The sequence below is a fragment of the Episyrphus balteatus genome, chromosome 1 (assembly GCF_945859705.1).
Source record: "Episyrphus balteatus chromosome 1, idEpiBalt1.1, whole genome shotgun sequence".
NCBI lineage: Eukaryota > Metazoa > Arthropoda > Insecta > Diptera > Syrphidae > Episyrphus > Episyrphus balteatus.
Window position 1 is genome coordinate 458533 of NC_079134.1, and position 15098 is coordinate 473630.

Below are 15098 nucleotides of genomic sequence, written 5' to 3' on the forward strand. Positions count from 1 at the left end.
TTTTTAAACCACCCAACAAGTGTATAAAATGCCTATCATTTTTATTCAAATAGCATTTTAAGATTTGCCACACAAAACAACATTCCCTTTGCTTCTTAGATTTCTGTAAATTTTACTAGATTGCGAATATGACGACATCGTCAAATGCATTTAATTTAATACTCACAAAATAATCAAATTTTAAAATCATTTAAAAGTAAATGGAGCATTCGTGTGGTTAAATTCTGTTCTAATTTTTGTTATAGAACCACTCATCTAGACATAAAGACACTTTCAACCAACAATCAAAATACTTCGTATTGCAAAAATTCTGTTGTACGAAAGCTATAGCATCGATGGCTAATAATACAGAAATAGAATAAACTTATTTTGTTTTTGTTACATGGTGGAGGGAAGCATATAAGTTTTGATGAACAAAAAAAAATCAAAAATGAGTAAAAAAAAACAACAAAACTGTAAAATATTTCAATAAATTAACAACACAGACTGAAGTCAAACTGGGTATCTATGTGAGTTTCTTCTTACGCACAAAAAAATATTTGATTTGTATAAATCCAAATCTCTAAAATCCTTCAAATAATTTTTTCTTTTGGCGTTGGGCGCCACTTTTTTTTAAAACAAATTACTCATTCCATTCTCTGGATGACTCAAAAGTCACAATAACTGCAAAAGCCAATACACTCTACTCATCACAATTTGTAATTTCAAAATAAATCTAAACATTTTTTAAAGCCCACACCCATCTAACGAATAAGTGGGTAATTAATTGTTTTCACATCTTGAAATGATTTTTAATAATGATCTCACTTCAACTTGAAAGGAGTGAAAATCAATTGCCATTACAAATTTCGATCTCTGATGCTGCATGCGGCATTTTGCTTTTAAAAACATTTATCGTCATTTCTCTCAAAGACTGACCGACTGCACCACATGCATAACACGAATATCAAACGAAGTGCACTGGCACACTCAGCTAATACGGTTTTTTTTATTTATTGTTTTTTTTTTTTTTTTTGAAAAATGCATATTCGAGTAAATACGCCACCGACAAATTAGAACGCGTCTATTATTATGATGATGGGTGGTCTTGAAGATCTAAACGCGTCACTCTTCTGTTATTAATCAACTTGAAAGCTATATACGATGTGAGTGGGATTCGACACGGATCCAACAGGATAGGCACTTTTTGTAAAAGGAAGGTATAATAATTACAAACACTCGCTACCTGTTGTAATGCCGCTTTGCATCAGCTATAGAATGGTAGTGTTTCATGTAACCCTTCTTATTCCCGACTTCTTCTTTTTTAGCATATGCTTGTAAGCTATAAAAATCTTTGAAATACGTGTTTTTATTGCTGAAACCAATGTATGTTCTCCACTTCTACGACCTCTCGCTCCATAATAATCGTTATGCACGTGAAATACTGAGTAAACAAAAGATAAATAAAAAAACGAAGTTCTACGTTGAAAAAGGTGTGACCATCTCCAGGATCTGAGAAGTTTTTTTGTAAAGTTTTTGACTGTTAAGGTAAAGTAGCCAGTGGCGTAATGGTTTGTACGATGTACTGTGAAGCCGGAGGAGGGCAAAAATCCAGCCTACATTTAATTCTTTTTTTAGGAATAGCTATACTACCTCTTGCCAGAAATTAACAAACCTTAAGAAATTATCAATGAAATGAAGAAGTGCATCTCGACCTTATGGTTTGGACTGGGCAAAAACTTTAAGGTTTTCTTTATTCGGCCTTAAAAAAAAAACTAAACATTGTTTGTATAGTTCCCAAACTCGTGGAACTACACTACTACTTCTAAGACAAATTCAGAGTGTTGATGTATCTGAAGGAGCACATAAACTGGTCTATTAGCCTGATCGGAGCTCCTTTTACTTCACTAAGTGCTAATGGTACCTATGTATTATTTATAATATTCAAGGAACTAGTTTGAAATTGACAGATTTATTAATTCTAAATGTTTCAAAAGCCAAAGTACAATCAGGCAGGTTTACCGCAAAGTTGAACGAAATGTCACCACAGTTCCTCAGACTTCAATTTGAACAAAGAAAAGAACTTCGGTTTCTAAGTCAACAACCTTTCATCTAATTTAATTATTTTACTATGATCTTCAAAAATCAAGGTACCATACCATATCTATTGCCAAAATTTTTACTCTCTACTAGGCAGTGGCGTATTGAGGGGGAACTCAGGGGGCTCAAGCCCCCCCCTCAGGCCTTCAAGATCATGAAATTATTAATTTGTTTTCATCATAATGTACATGATTAACTCAAACTTTTTAGTAAATCTTAGAGATTTAGAGGCAGCTCAGTTGCTCAAGCGAAGTTTTTGAAATCGATCGAAATGAAGAATGTGATATTTCATTTCACGTGAAATCGAAAAGTGACTTCAACTCACTTTAGTTCTAATTGCGGAACATGGGCGTTTATATCGAGTGATGAGCATAGCTCAAAAACTAAACGTGATAGTCATAGTAATAAATCTGTAAACAGTGAATTCAGCACAAAGACATTCAGACAAATTTCGAATGAAATAAAGTTTTTTTTTTAAGGATGATTCAACACCTTGCTGGTTGTGTAAATTGTTTGAGTTACAAAAGTTTTGAAAAAAACACTACTTTGAATGTGGAGACAGTAGTACGAAGCTGTAGAGAGCAGTAAAATGCTACTACCTATAATACTTTTAGTACCGCAACACAGCGCTTCACTCTCGATCAAAGAAAAGAGGGACAAATATTTCGTAAATTTACCCTCTAAAAAATTTTTGAAAATCTTTCAGCCCCCTCCAAATTTTTTTCTGGATACGCCACAGCAACAAGGTACCTACTTAAAGAACCCACTAAGTTTGAAGTACTAGAAGGAAAAACTACCTATGTTTACTTGGAAGAACTGTGACTTTATTTGATGGCATTATGTTCTTCATCCTCACTTATAGACCGTATAAAAGGACCCATTAACTTGCTTGCTTTCTTCTCTTCATCACCTTTGTATCTTCAGACAATTCTTAAAGTTGTGATGATTTTTAAGTGGTTGTGAGCAATGCTCTGTTCTTTCCGAAAGCTATGGTTAAACCTTTCCAAATTTTTAACAGAGAAGGGAGTATTCTCTAGAGTCATCTTGATAAGACAGAAATATCAAAACGGGGCATGGAGCAGTCAATCAACACTGCCACAAGCGGCTACCGTTTTAAGCAAGCTATCTCTTAAGTATCTAGTTCCGGCTGATCTGTTTAGTTTCATCTTCCCATTGGCTACTTCGATCTAATTTTGGTCAGGAGGCTGGAGCTTTAGATTATCATCTGATTTACTTCTCGTTGGTAGAATGTTGGACTTCAGAGTCGGAGCTTTTCCTGGTAATGGTTCTGCGTGTTCTCCTTCAGAAATATAAATTATAGTATAGACTGGTCACCCTATGTATAATTGTTTTATTAGAACATTCTATACAAAGCGTTAAATTACCCCAATCTAACAAATCACTATCATATTTTCCACGAGTAAACCATCGCAGAGCCCACTACCAACTTGAGTCTTGAAAAATAAACCAAACATTCATTTTAAAAACCTAAATCTTCGATCTTTCATATAGAATTCAAAAAAAAAAAGAAAAAAAACCACAAAGTAACTGTTTGGTATAGGAATTCGTTTGTGTCCTGGAAAAAAACACTCAGCAAACCTCAGCAAAAGCATAGACCGTACATGGTAGTGTTTTTGGCCAAGTGCCAATCGTGGTTGCACACTTTGAGATGAGTACAGAAGAACTCTGACCAAAACAACTAAGCTAACAATGGAACGCGTCCATCGCCAACATCCAGGCCCTCGTATAGACCATTCATTTACTGCACCGCTTATATTGATATCAAAACAGAGAACGAAATAACGGCCAGAAGATGCTGCAATATAAATGGCCAGGCAATTTATCTCAGTCCAAACGGCTGGTTGTAGACAATTTCAGCGAAACGCCATCCGACTCTCGTAACCCAGTAAAAATTGCGAAACTTGTTTGCCATCCTCCGCAATGAGTATACTCTGCTCTAAGTTCTGAGAGAATTTTCAAAAAAAAAAAACAAAAAATATTTTCTAAAATCTATTTCGGTGCAACATTCCTCCGTCCGTCCCTCTTCGTTTTCCTTTTGATGTGTGTGTGTCACTTTTCCCGATTCCATTTCCAAATTTCCATTACGAAAGATAAAAGCAGCCCTGCCTTAGTGTACTGGGACGGGAGTATTAGTCGACCGAAAATTCCTCAAAATAGATCAGGTGGATAAAGGTCAAGGGCTGTGGTGTTGGTGGTGATGCCGGATGCTATGTTTTCGAGTGGACCTTTTGCTCCAGCAACAGCAATCGATTGCCCTTATTGACTCCTTTGTGGGAAATGCTTCTGTGCTCTTGCTCTGTGCACACATGAGTTGTTTTTAATGCTCGGTGGTTTGGTTTCGAGTCCCTCGGGGCAAGTGTCTGTCCCAAATCATAAATATAAAGAGTAATTAATGGATGAGTATAATTATGGGGATGTCTATAGAGCTATTTAGGTATTAGAGTGTGTGGTTTCTACTTCTTCCAAACATCTAAACACGGGCGTCACGTCATGCTGATGCCGTCCTGTCATCCCCGCGTTGGTCTCGTTGGATGTTGTGTGGGATTTCAGCAAAGTGCATCGACTCTGCTGATATGGCAAAACACACTTCGTCATCAGCATCTGTTGTATATAGTTGTCGTAGGTCCAATGTGTATATTTTGGGAACGTTGAGCGTAGGCGGATTTCTTGGGCACGGCAGCGGCGATAGTGTGAATCTGCTCTTTCATTCACGAAGAAACTTTTGAGTACAACGACGAAGCGAAGACGATGGGACATGCCCACGGATTCCCGATAATTCTGTATAATTCTGAGATTTGTTTTGAAAATATATTTTAGATGCCTTCAACGAGTCTTCAAGCATCACACTTAGATTTCACTCGCCTAGTCACTCTGCGTCGCGCCACCACCTTTATTTTGTACTCATAGCCTGCCGACTGTGTCGATGCAAAAGCCTATTGGTTGGAATAGTTTTGTCTATTTTTTCATCGTTTAGTGTTTCCTTGGACTATTTCTGATGTCACATTCGCTGCTGGTAGCAAATCTGTAGGTTTTTGATGATTTTCGTATTTTTTTCGTGTCTAGTTGACATAAATATTAAAACTTGCAGTCATAGTAAAGTCATATAGTCATAGAGTAGTGGCAGTTTTTATTGAGTGAACATGATAATTGGCAGATTATTTTTATAAATTTCGATAATGATGCTGAACAACATGTTTATAAGTTGGCATATAGATTTGTTTGTATGCAACAAAGCTGACAATGTTGATGACCTAGTTTTGGGTCAGGCAGTCATCACCGCCAGCCCCAGCACTCATGCTAATTATTGTGTTGTTAAAATGGATTGGAAGTTTGTTGCTGCTTGGTAGTAGGTATACACTTAGTCATAAAAGAAGCAATTAATTACAGAACAACACTTAGTGGAATGAGGTTGTTGCTCTAAGTATACATAGGAGACTTTGTTTTAACTTTTAAAAAAGTAATCACACATTTTTACACAAATATTGATCGCTATTAATAAATAATTAATAACAATTATTAATTTAAAAAAAAAAAAAAAAAATACACATATTATGAACTTTAGATACGTCTATGTAAGTTGGATCAATTACATTTTAATAGATATTGGCTGTTTAGTTTTGTAGGCATATAATTTTGAAAAAAACTTATCGTTACTGTTATTGTTTCAAAACTTCATTGTTAACATTTTAAAATCTAGCCAAATAATAAAAACAAATTTAAGAAACCTTTTGGAATTAACTAGGCTCGTGGCTCGTGGGACAAGTGTTTACTACTTTTATGAGAGACATTTTAAGTAAGTATAGCAAAGTGCATTACGAACATATTAAAACATTAAAATAAACCTAAAAATAAATAAGCCATACAAAAAAAAACGTATGGCGTATACGTAATTTTTTTTGTAACTAAGGGGCCCCCAAATATCAAAGGGGCCCCAAAATTTAGTCTTACCCCGGGACCCCGCCAACTCAACGTACGCCACTGTCTATACCAATTTCCAAAACAACCTTTATTTATTTAAAAAAGGTTAAGGTTAAAGTCAGAGGAATATCAGGAAACCAGTGTATAAGTTATTTTGTTATTCTGAATCTAATTACATTAACGACAGGTCAATACGATTTCTCTAAGAAAAGATATTGCCTTCGAAAGTCAAGCAGTTATTGGAACTTGGAAGCAAAGGGATCAATCACGAAATCTTCAGCCAAGCAAGTTGTATGTATGTAGCTTTTTTGGATAGAGTGATTAATTCAAATTTGTGTTTTGAGTTTTAAATCAGCTTTTCTTGTAATAGGTATACATAAGTTTGAACTTGTTTTTTTTTTTCAGTTTTTCTGTTGAGTCTATCGCGAACATTATACTCTGTAATAAAATTAAAACTTCAGATAGGTCTTTTTCTGAATACCTTCAAGATAAACCAAATATGTTTTCATTATTTTTAATTTCTCTTTTATTTCACCGAAATCCTCTTTTCATTAAACCCTTTAAAAAATTCCAAACAGAAATGATAGTGACAGGTTATGCATACAACTTTGTATTAAAGAGATATTGCTTAAAAAATAGATATGGTCTTACTTCAAAATCATAAAATAGGGGAAAATATAAGAAGACTACAACAATGTATCCTTTGTTGTATTTTATTTCCTTAAAGAAAATGTTTTCTTTTGTTATTAAATCAAAACATAATCTTATTATGAATAACAAAGTACTTCCGCTAAGCACGAGTAAAAAAAACACAAATCCACCTTACAATAAGGCATGTTTGCCCCTTTTACTCAAATTTTTGTCTGCCTTTTCTATAATAATAATTCCATCCCGGTATTACATCTTACATCTTCTCTGACCATACGACCTACCCAAATATTAACTTTTCTATATTTCCATAGAGAAAATTCTCCTTACTTGTCCGTACGTACTGCTGACAAAGGCAACACGGTGGCAGTGTGGCTGTGGATCGTTTGTTTGAGATTCTTTGTTAAAGATACTTACCGAAGTTGAAGTTGAGGTTCTATATCTTTCGCTGCTGCACTATGTGTGATGACCTCATAAATTGTCTGATTATTATTTGAATGGCTTTGATTATGATCTTCGTCATTCTTAATGTAAGAATACATATTATAGAACCTTGAATGCAAGTTTACGTAACAGATTTTATTAATTACGTTCAAGCCCATCATCTTGGAAATGTGTGTTTTTATTTTGTTGGATGCGTGGGAGGCTATTATGTAGCTACAATATTTACCTGAATATTGCTAGAAGGCCTGGAAGTCGTTTAACATTTTTTTGTTTTAAATATTTACATTATGTTGACATTTGAAATTTTTTTTAATGGTTCCAAGGAAAAAGGTGTATTCGCAAAGATTCTTTACATTTTATTTTTAATGGGAAACATCAGTCAAAAAGGTTTGTAAGTTTCTTAATGCTTTTCTGTGATATTTCACATTGGATATATACCACATAGAATACACGTGAGTATATCATGTTGCCAAATAAGGCGGGATTGAAAAAAAATGCCAGCGAAAAAATCTTTGAGCCATTAGGGAGATAAACAATCTTGCAAGATTATCAAAAAAAAATGATTTTGTCAAAAACGGCAGACATTGTATTGGTTATACAGAAATAAAATATTAAATCGTTGGAAGTATTGGAAAAAATTAACTGATGCACTGAATTTCAAGGCAATCCGTCCAACCGTTTAGAAAATCAATGTCAGCCCTTGGGCCGCATGTGCCATTTTGTACTGGAAAACCTGGAAAGGGCATTATCGCCTCAAAAATTTGAAAACTCTCAAGAGCACTTTAAATAATATGTACCCCCTACAAAAGTATTGCGTTACTCTGGATTGAGTGACCCTTAGACGAACTGAAAAGCTCATCTAGAAAAATAGTCGAAGAAGAGTCAGCGAAACTTGGTACATAAGTAGGTACTTACTTGAGGGAGTTGGATTACATCTCCAAGAGCTGCACACGATATCAGGCAGGTGTAATTGAAGCCCTATGTCGTCCCCAAGGAATTATTACCCACGGACGTAATACATAAGTCTGAGGTCCTTGTTCAAAGTTTAAAAATAAAAAATATATACATATGCTGTTGGTGTTATCTCATATATTTCCGAACTGATTCTACTCAAGTTTACAGCAATTTTTTTTGTCAATAATGCCTGATTCACAATATTGCGAGACGACGAGACGAGATTTTCCTTGACGATTTTAAAAATTTCCAAATAATGAAAATATATGAAACAATACACAATATTCCGATTCTTGTTGCGTTGAAATTCCGAAAATTTTGAAAAAAAGACGCACGAGACGACGATTTTTCGAAAATGAAACTTTAATATGAAAATATTTCTCACAGCTTATATGGATAAAAGTTTTCTAAATTTGAAATATTCGAGTTAGCTCAGGTGAGAAGGTGATTGCTTCCCAACCTCTTCGCCCGGAGTTCGATTGTCAGAAAATACTGTTTATTTTTTTTAATTTTTGTTTACTTTAAAGAATAAAAAATCGCAGTATTGTGAATTTCCATACGATTTTAAAGGAGGGTATGCGGTAGCGGTACGGGTAGAGGTAACGGTACTTGTATAAAAAAAAATTCCAAACTGACATATCAACGTTCAGATGTGGAATTTTTTTCATACAAATATCGTTACCGCTACCCGTACCTCTACCGCATACCCTCCGGTGTGGCCAAGCCTTAAAACAATTTTTTTTTAAATCAAAAACGTTCAGAAAAAACGTCTCGCTCTCGTCTCGTCGTCTCGCAATATTGTGAATGGGGCATAACTTATTTGTTTTTCAAAACAACATGCTAATTCGCCCAGTTGTAAAGTCAAAATATGGAACTTTCATACATGAAACTTAAGTCAAACATTGTGAAACAAAGCCAAAATTTGTATTCATTAATTTTTCTCTGTCTTGGCAATCTGCCTTTCTACCAACTGACTAATTTTTTCTTTCAGCTTTTATGTAATTAAGAACAAAGATCTTTGACTTTTAATTTATTGAAATGTTTGGCGCACTGTTTCATTATGATTTATGTGACAATTGATTTATAGGCTAGATACTTTAAGAATTTACACTTTGGAATTTAAATAATAAAAATATGACATTCATCTTTTATTTTTTAAATAAAAAAAAAACATCAAGGCTGTTTATTTTAAACTCAAATAATGTTGCGACAACTCAACTTACATTAAATGTACCTACATATACCTAAGTTAATTCATTTCAGTAACTCCTAAAAATGAAACTAAATATCCCATGCTTAACAGATATTCAATTTATAATATTTATGTAAATCCAATTTATAGAAAAATAAATCTAATCTATGTATGTAAATCTAATCTAAAATGTCTTTCGAAACCTGAAGCCATTGTGCAACTTCATTACAATTTTTAAATGACAATCCCTTTTGTTTTGTATTAATTTCGCTGAATCGAATAAAATATACAGAAACTTATTTAATATTATTGCAGACGTACTTTCAGATTTAATACCAATTTAGTTTTCCAAGTAAGAAACACCTTACTCAATCAAAGTATTACTGCCAAACTAACCTATAGGTAAGGTAGGTAGGTATAGGAACCTACTGATGGGTCGTATTTCAAAATTGATTATTTTCAGAAATTGACGTGTCCTATAAGTTTCAATACTTTCCTTGGGGCGTCCACAAGGGTGAGGCATGGTAAAGGCAACACCCATTGTTCATATAGATTAATTGAATTTCCCCACAATTGAAGGTAGGTATGCATTGGGGCAACAGTTACTATATACTGCTTTGTGACTCTTGTCTGGAATCCAAATCATCAATCAATCAAATCGATTAAAAGGATGTGACACCCTTACGTGCCTGGAATGAAGGAAAGTAGGTATTACGACTTAAAGTAACTTGGTGAGGGTATATTGTGTTCATTCACTAACTATTGTATTATTTTTTAAATCATTTTAAATCACAGTTTATATCCCTCTTGTTGTGGCCTTGTAAGGTGAAAAAAGAAAGTTTTTTTTTTATTTTCTTTAAATTTTATTATATCCAGTGTACAATAGTTTATCAGAACGAAAAAGTATGATGTGTTAAGCTGAGTAGCTATGTGTTAGTCTACAATGTTTTCTTTTTTAAACTTTATAAAAAAAAAAAAGAAAAACCAAACCTAATTTTTTCCCAGTTGTATAAGATTTTTTTTTATTATAAAACATTAATGTAAATTGTTGAATATTTTCTTGACAATCAATACTCAATTTGACTATGAGTTGCATTCTACATTAAAAAGTCAGAAACCACTTCACTGATTTTTTTGATAAACTAAATTCAAGCACCCTTTTCAGCTGAGTTGATCTCAAGTAAAGAGGAAAAAACTTTTACTCCAAATAAAATGCATGAAATTTTTTCAAAAGTGGTTGCATTTTGTCAATCTGTAAATGGAATGAAAAGTAAAAATTTGTTTCAATCAAGAAATCACGTCAAAAAGAAAATATTAGATAATTTACTTTTTAACTTTATCTTTATTATAGGTATACATTAAAGATTATAGTCGCGTCAAGTCAAGAGTTCTTGCCTCGACTTTGTATAAGTTTGTGTCAGGGGCGTACACACCATTGGGGCAAAAGGGGTGGTGCCCCGGGGCCCCCGACATGCCAGGGCCCCGGCTGGAGTAAATGCAGAGAGGGCAACTTATTATAAAAGTAACGAGGCAATAAGATAATATACATATTTGAGATGAATAACTTCGGACACGACAGAGACAAATTATATTCTTCAGTGTAATGCCACATAATATTTCATGGAAATAAAAATTACTTCAGGGGTAATTTGTTTTTTGAAAAAAAAAAATTACCTACAGGTATATTGTCTTAGGGCTGGGACTAACTTATGATATATCAGGGGTCCAAAAAAAAAACTAGGGCGTATACGTACTTTTTTATTTGTCCTATTTTTCTACATCAAACGGGTCCCCAAAAAATTTAGTCTTACCCCGAGCTTCCGGCAACTCAACGTTTGTATATGAAATTTTACTTAGAAGTTTATAAGGAAATGCCAGGCTAACTTCACACTATTTAGTTCCAAAAACAAGAAACTCGATTAAAAAAATTTTCTCATTATATACATTATCTCTATTTAGGCCTTGATAAATTTTCTAAATTAATACGAATTTTTCAATCTCCTTCGTTTTATTTTATTATAGAGTCGTGTCTGTGTCCTCTTAAGACCTTAATCATAAAAAATAGTGAGTTGCCTATATTTTGAATTCTAAAAACCTTTGTAAATAATGTTTTCTGCTTTTTATTTATCCTTAAATTGGATTACGCCTTCAAGTAAACCACTATTGCTATCAAAAAGGATCTCTTATTGTAAAATACTTTTTAAAAAAAATACATAATCTGCATAGCTCGCCTCCAGCTCTTCAAACAATATAATTATTTTTGGTTTCTCTTCCTCCTGCTACACTAATCCAAAAAGGCACCAGGCATAATAGGATCTATTTTCCACAAAAAGGCTATTCGTAGATATTAAAGGTTTAACATGTACATGACTTAAACGAAAATAAACATATTACCCTGTGTATACCTGTCCATGTCCAATGTCCATTCAACCAATATTCCCTACGAATGTTTGTATGAGTACTTGTCTGGACATTTATAATCCTTCTAACCCAAAAAAAAAAGGATATCGTTTTAATGAGATCACGAAACCTAATCGAAGACGGACGTGCACATTCATTGGTTTGGAATTTTCATTATAATTGTTTAGTATAGAGTTTCACTTTCAAACGTTCTAAGTATAGTGAAGCGGTCTCTACTTTTCACTATGGACAATAAAAAAAAGACGTGAGGGTCACAATGAACGTTTTTAAAAGACAAGAACAACTAATCTAGTTCTGCATATGAAAACGATTTTTATGAGCGAATTTGCCAACAATTATGTTGGCATTATCAAAAAGGTTATCACGTAGATCACACACAAGATTTAGTTTATAATCTTAAGTGTATGTGCCCATTAAATGATGTTGGGTAAGCAGTTTAAAGGTTTTAATGGAAGGTATACATAAGTAATCAGTTAACAGAGCTCTATATAGTAACCTTGAACTTCCATTTATAACCGTTTATTGATGGGGCTATAAAACTGACATTGTAACAATGAAACAATGGTCTCATTGTAATGTCCATCATGACTACTTGTTATCCATTGAAAACCTGCGCGGAAATAATTTTCATCAAACTTAATATACCAGCAGCGTTTATAATTGAAACGTTCATCTCGAAGACAAATGGCCGATTCGGTCTTGATTTTCGTGACAAGCTACCACTAGCAACCGCTTTGCGTAGTTCAGTGCTTAAACAAAGAATCCAATAGCAGTAGCAAAGCATGTGATAGGAACAACAACTGTCTCGAATCACCATAAGACGCAAAGACCAACACAGCACAGAGGGGCCGTAGATAATATCTGTTCGCAGTCTACACAGCATTTCCAAGTCGGATCCAGCTTGAAGAGCATGACCATAGTTGGATCCTTTGCGAGTGCATGCCGGTGAGATATTAATTTTGTTACTCCAACTCCATGCGGAGTTCGATACGGCTGCTGCTGCTGCGAAGCGCCAGCATTTGTTCACGTATGTAGCGCATTACAGAGCCATCTGGTTAGCCTCGATAAAGACGTTCTCTGGTTATTTTGGTTTGCAGAAGCAACGTAGCAATGAAGCTATCACAAACATTGCGGCATATTTTTTGATAGCTATTTATACGGGCTCGTCTTAGTCGATGAATTGATTATTGCTTCCGCAATTGGGAAAGTATATAAATGCTGTGGGTGGGCATTGTGACGAAGTGCTCATGGCACATAATGGGTTAGCTATGACCTCAAGTATTCAATTTGAATAACCCATTCAAAATATAGTTGCAGTTATGAACTGCCACACCGCGCTGAGTATGGAATAACTAATTTGACCTGGTTGGATGCAGTCAGTCAGTCAGAATAGAACAAGGAACATTGGGTTTTATGATTTAACGCCATTAGACAGAGACACCCTTATTGGCATGCACAATTTGTAAACACTTTTAACATGCGGGAAAACCATCTTGCCAGTGACAGAAAAGCGATTGGCAAAATATTCCACGCAATTCGGACAGACACGAGTTCTTTCATTTCATTGACTGGAAACCTGAAAGATCATCTGATTTGAATATTAAGTGTAAGCCAGTCAAGTCGGGTGCGGTAAACCCTGTTTGTGAATGACATAGTAACATTTCTTCAGTCTTGCAGTTTTATATCTCAACTTGCACGAAATGAATGAACACGCCTTTTTTGTTGAAAATGTTAATCATGGAATTATGACAGGATCAAATGGTGTCTTGGAATAAAAGGTGTGCGTTGTTCATGTCTTAATAGATTTATGTTGAGAAAACCCATTGCTGCTTAGAACAATGCATGGAAAAGTTCATAGACATTGTGAAAATCCATTGAAGAATGTTTTGGTGAATTTGAGAGACTTCATTTTGATTTCGAACAACTTTCCCCGTTGTATGAACTTTTTTAGTAAAGAGAAGGAATTTTTGAGAATTAAACTCACTATCTTCTACATAAAGTAGGTACTAACCTAAATTGATAGTTTGTCCTGTCTATTGGCAGCTTTTATTTGCAGTATTATAAATCATTTTAAGGGGGTGCTTAAAGGTCAAGGCATGCGTTATCTTCAATTTATTTGGGAAGGATTAACTTATTTAATAAAGAAATTGATTCCTAAATCTGAAAATTTACCAGAAAAGTATAGATAATGATACATGTCCTATAATTATATTAACTACTTTTACTACCCTTTTAACTTGAAGAATCAGCATAACGTATGGTTTTTTTTAATACTTGAAATTCTTTTAAAATATTTAGTGGAGTAACTCAGACTAAAAAAAAAAAAAATGATAGGGAACCGGGACAAACAGCTCTAATTTGATGGTCTTTTTTCAAATTCTCGGTAATTAAAAATATTTTATGCTCTTTGGGTTAAAAAATTCTGTGTATTAAAATTAAAATTAAGATTTTTGTGAAAAAAACTTAAAACAATTTTTTTTCATTTTTTTTTTTTTTTTGTTTAAGTTCATAATTAAATGATATCAAAACATTCTCTAGATTGAAAAAAAAAAAAAATTATTGGAAAATTTTCCATCGTGGTAGACGCAATTCTCTATAACAAAATGACTTCAAACATATGTATAAAAAACTATTTGAAAGGCAACACCTACAATATTACAATAGCCCCGTTTCATTGGAGGTGGTAGTTTACTCATGAGTAGATCTTGTATTACAATTATTATATTAACACATGATCTTCTACACGAGGAGATAGGAATGTGTAGGTAATTGTTGTACTAGACTTCAACTTACTAGTAAATTACTACTACTAATCTAGATATTCTTGTTGATATTATGTACATATGTATTAAATTTACAAAATTTTAAATGTTAGAAAATTTTTAACCCATTGAGGTTGAAATATTTTTAATTTACCCACGTTGAAAAAAAAAGATCATCAAAATCGAAACTTTTAGGCCAGGTTCCTTAATATGTAAGTATGACCTTTGAGCTTTAGTAGATTAGATTAGATTAGATTCTTCCTTTATTCATTAGATAAATTACAATTTCTTTTTCTATTAGAAATACGGACATGACAATGCTGCCGTCTGCCGGAAATGACATTTCAGTATAATAAATAAAATTATATAAAGAGAAGATGTATCAAAAAGATTTACAATAAATTTGAAATAATAAATTACATAAATAACTGTTACACAAAATATTAGATAAAAGTTTATATTAACATAGATATGAGGAGTAAATTTGTATATAATTTTAAATTTGAAGTATTAAATATTAATTTTTTAATTTTAAAATTTTAAATTTTTTAAATTTTCAATTAGGTATTTTAAATTTTTAATATTTTTTTTTTTTTTTTTTTTTTTTTTAATTAAATTATATTATGGGAGAGCGAGAAACGTTTGAGCAATTTTAATGA